Source organism: Symphalangus syndactylus, chromosome 12 (genome assembly GCF_028878055.3).
Source record: "Symphalangus syndactylus isolate Jambi chromosome 12, NHGRI_mSymSyn1-v2.1_pri, whole genome shotgun sequence".
In the NCBI taxonomy this organism is placed as follows: Eukaryota; Metazoa; Chordata; class Mammalia; order Primates; family Hylobatidae; genus Symphalangus; species Symphalangus syndactylus.
In genome coordinates this window covers 55621921-55626403 of record NC_072441.2, presented here as the reverse complement: position 1 = coordinate 55626403, position 4483 = coordinate 55621921, and the positions used below count along the sequence as shown (strand labels likewise).

At 38.2% G+C, this 4483-nt stretch overlaps 1 pseudogene; it reads left to right on the top strand.

Annotated features, from left to right (window-relative positions):
* The first annotated feature begins 2338 nt into the window (after positions 1-2338).
* On the top strand, positions 2339-2435 carry LOC134734933 (uncharacterized; annotated as a pseudogene).
* The last annotated feature ends 2048 nt before the right edge of the window (positions 2436-4483 follow it).

The window sequence follows — 4483 nt, the reverse complement described above, 5'->3', positions numbered from 1 at the left end:
AAGGATATGAACAGACACTTCTCAAAAGAAGACATTTATGCGGCCAACAAACATATGAAAATAAGCTCATCATCACTGGTCATTAGAGAAATGCAAATCAAAATGACAATGAGATATCATCTCACACCAGTTAGAATGGTGATCATTAAAAAGTCAGGAAACAACAGATGTTGGTGAGCATGTGGAGAAATAGGAACGCTTTTACACTGTTGGTGGGAGTGTAAATTAGTTCAATCATTGTGGAAGACAGTGTGGCAATTCCTCAAGGATCTAGAACCAGAAATACCATTTGACCCAGCAATCCCATTACTGGGCATATACCCAAAGGATTATAAATCATTCTACTATAAAGACACCTGCACACGTATGTTTATTGCAGCACTGTTCACAATAGCAAAGAGTTGGAACCAACCCAAAAGCCCATCAGTGATAGACTGGATAAAAAAAGTGGCACTTAAACACCGTGGAATAGTATGCAGCCCTTAAAAGGGATGAGTTCATGTCCTTTGCAGGGACACGGATGAAGCTGGAAACCATCAACCTCAGCAAACTAACACAGGAACAGAAAACCAAACACCGCATGTTCTCACTCATAAGTGGGAGTTGAACAATGAGAACACATGGACACAGGGAAGGGAACATCATACACTGGGGCCTGTCAGAGAGTCGGGGGCTAGGGGAGGGATAGCATTAGAAGAAATACCTAATGTAGATGATGGGTTGATGGGTGCAGCAAACCACCATGGCGTGTGTATACCTATGTAACAAACCTGCATGTTCTGTACATGTATCCCAGAACTTAAAATATAATAAAAAATAAAGATGTCATGTACAAGCATTAGCTGATACAGATAACCCCTTGTACTACACTTTTCCAAATGTTTCTTCCCTTAAATCCAACACTGAGTCACTGTAAAGATGATGATTCACAAAAATTAAAACATCCTCATAAATTTAATAAAATCAGTTGTCAGAAGTTTCTGACAAAAACATCGACTTAGAAGGGAGTTACAGCTTAGCATTAACCATTAACCAACTTACTCTTTAGTTTGCTTTCTTAGTTTCTTACTGCCTGTAAGTCACACAGACAAGGTCCCAAGGTACTAATTTTCCTTAATTGTTTCTATAGATAACATCTTTAATGTTGAGAAACCTCAAGTTTTCCATTTGAAATATTTTTTAGATCTTGCATTCCAGTCAAACTACCAATGCCAGCTAGTTTGAGGGCCCTCACTGAGGCACTAACTCAACTGAAGAATGCAGCTTTCACATCCTAATGATCCCTTCCCCCTCACCCTGACTAATCTATGACCCCCAACTCTTTAGCCCCTTGCCTACAACAATCACCTTAAAAACTCTAGATCAGAACCCCTGAGGAGGATGGATTAGAGGGCTTCTCCCATCTCTTTGTTTGGCTGCTCAGTGACTATCAAACTCTTTGTGTTGCAACCCCTGCTATTCAATGTATTGGTCTGTTATTGTGCAGTGGGCAGATGAGACTTGTGGTCCTGTAACAAATTATCTGCCAAGTCTTGTGGCAAGAAGGTAAACCACAATTGACACTGCAGCCACTGATCTTTAGGTCATATTTAATATTTATTAGATATAATTTTCAACATCCTTCTAACTTTCACTAACCCTCAGTCATCAGTTTGGCTGCTCTGAGTTGTAACAAGACCCAAATTTCCAAACCGTATCAGCTCTTCTTGGCTTTACCACTGTCTTCATGGCTTTACCATCCTATGGTTGCTGTAACATGTATTCAAATTTATCACTAGTCCCAAAAGCCTCAAGAGACTCTGAAGAGAGTATCTTGGATTCCAGCATATTCCTCCTCCATTATTTAACAACAATCCTAGTTCTTCATTTTGATTAGAGTCAATTATCCCTGATAGTATAGTAATTTCTTTCTTTGACTGATAGTCTACCAGAATGAAAAAACCAAAGTGAACAGGTGATAGTGTTGATTTTCCATATAACAAAGAGTGATTCCCCCAGGAGAGGCATTTTCCACATCCTCAGGAACCAGGAAGTTCACTCTAGCAGAGTCAAACATGCTAGAGACAAAAGTGGTACTGTGGTAAAAAAGGTAAACCCAAATATGAAGTAGATGTCAAATGTATAATCCCTGTCCCTTCCAGGGTGGGGTTTGGGCCATAATCACAGAAGATGTCATAACCCTGAATGTTGAAATTTTGAAAGATCAAAATTTCTAAAGTCTAAAAATCTGAAAATTACAACCCCAAAACATCAAAATTTGAAAAATATAATTATAGAAAAAATTATTTTAAAAAATTGTTTTAAAAGACATTCATTTACATTTTTACAGGGAGATGTAATCACTTCTCAGCCTTTTGACTAAGATCAAGTATAGTATCTGTTCTTATCAGTAAAAGGGAATACATAAAATACATAAATACACAAGAGAAAAACATAAAATACATAAAAACACAAGAGAAACTTCATAGGCCACTTCACACAGTAGAATAGACAATAGTAATATACATATTTGTTAACCTAAAATAATCAAAAACTTCAGAATCTAGTTTAAAGAGAGTTTGTTCAAGCAGAAAGGTTAAGGATGGCCACCTGGGAGCATAGACTCAAGTTGCCCTGAATACACACTCCAATTAGCAGCCCTGATAAGTAGGTTTTTGAGGAAAAAAAAAGAATGTTTATCAGTTGTTTACCAAGAGTTTACATTTATTAACATAAGCTATTGATTGTCTATACAATGTTCTTTGTATTACAGATTCCAGGAACATGAAGATAAAGGGTGAGGCAGCAATTCAGGAATAAAAATGTTTCTAAACAATTGCCTCCAGGCATGGGTACGGGAATATAATTAAAATCCCATACTCATGTCTCTCTGGACCTGATAAATTTTGCATACCTCAAATAGCTCAGACAGTTCCGAGAGATTTTTCTTTTATCCTCTCCCCACTTTTCATCAGGGTTTTTCAAAGAAAGCATTGTAGATGAACTCAAACAGTTTTGGCTCCTTTTATGTTCAGGAGCTTAGTCCCACATCACTAGAAAAACTCATTCTCAGATGGTCCTATTCCACATGGGTAATGGGGGGAGAATATGTTTCAGTGAGGAATTGTAAGAGCAACAAAAACCAAATTGCGATGGCATCACAGGGTGGCAAAAAATGAGATATAAGTAAAGTCACTGATGTATAACTGCTGTCATTTGTCAAATCATCTTTAGTCTTCAGGATACCATGAGTATAGCTTTTTTTTTTTTCTAAAGAAGTAAAACAACAAGAGATACATAGTAGAAATACAATGCACATAAGGATTACAACAAAAACAATTTGCATTCTAAACAAACAAAACACACACACACACTATTCCACTGGGAATCACCTAAAACCATCACACACACAAAAAAATTAAAACGAAGTCATTCTTTAGAGACTTGTAGCCAAGAAATAATTCAAGATTTAGTCCAAATTGTAGGAAAATTATAAAAACTCAAACGATAGACAAGGTTAGAATCTAATAATTGGTGTACTACATTTTTCTTCTGAAATATAATTTTTCTCTCTCCAGTTTCCCAAAGAAAGATGTTAGTAGGGCAAATTTATTTGCAAAATAACATTTATTATTATGCTTTGCCTGATTATTTGCATAAAGTGCAACAAGAATAATGAATGGCCACATAGGCCCTTTTACATTGGCTTTGCTGATTTTTTTTTCTTTTTTAGACGATGTCTTACTCTTGTCACCCAGGCTGGAGTGCAGTGGCACAATCTCAGCTCACTTCAACCTTTGCCTCCTGGGTTCAAGCAATTCTGCCACCTCAGCCCCCTGCGTAGCTGGGACTATAGGCATGCCACCACACCCAGCTAATTTTGTGTGTGTGTGTGTGTGTGTGTGTGTGTGTGTGTGTGTGTATTTTTGGTATAGGTGGGGTTTCACCATGTTGGCCAGGCTGGTCTCAAACTCCTGACCACAAGTGATCAACCTGCTTCTGCCTCCCAAACTGCTGGGATTACACTCATAAGCCACCTAACCCAGCCCCTACTTTGCTAAAAATGTTTTACAAGTAATCTTAGATAAGACTTTTTTTTTTTTTTTTTTTTTTTTTTTGAGACGGAGTCTCGCTCTGTCACCCAGGCTGGAGTGCAGTGGCGCAATCTCGGCTCACTGCAAGCTCCGCCTCCCGGGTTCACGCCATTCTCCTGCCTCAGCCTCTCCGAGTAGCTGGGACTACAGGCGCCCGCCACCACGCCCGGCTAATTAGATAAGACTTTTAAAGCTTCTTGAGACTAGGAAACAAAACCAAGAATTCATCATCAGAATATGGCTGTAATAGCTGTACAAATTGGATAACTTCCTTTTCTCTTGAGGACTTAAAATATCTTGAAATAGCTGGTCCTCTCAAAAAGTGACATTCTTTACTACAACAAGGTCAGGAATGTTGTAAGGAAACTTTGTAGAAAATGCACCAGGCCAGTCTTTTCAAGGAGCATTTT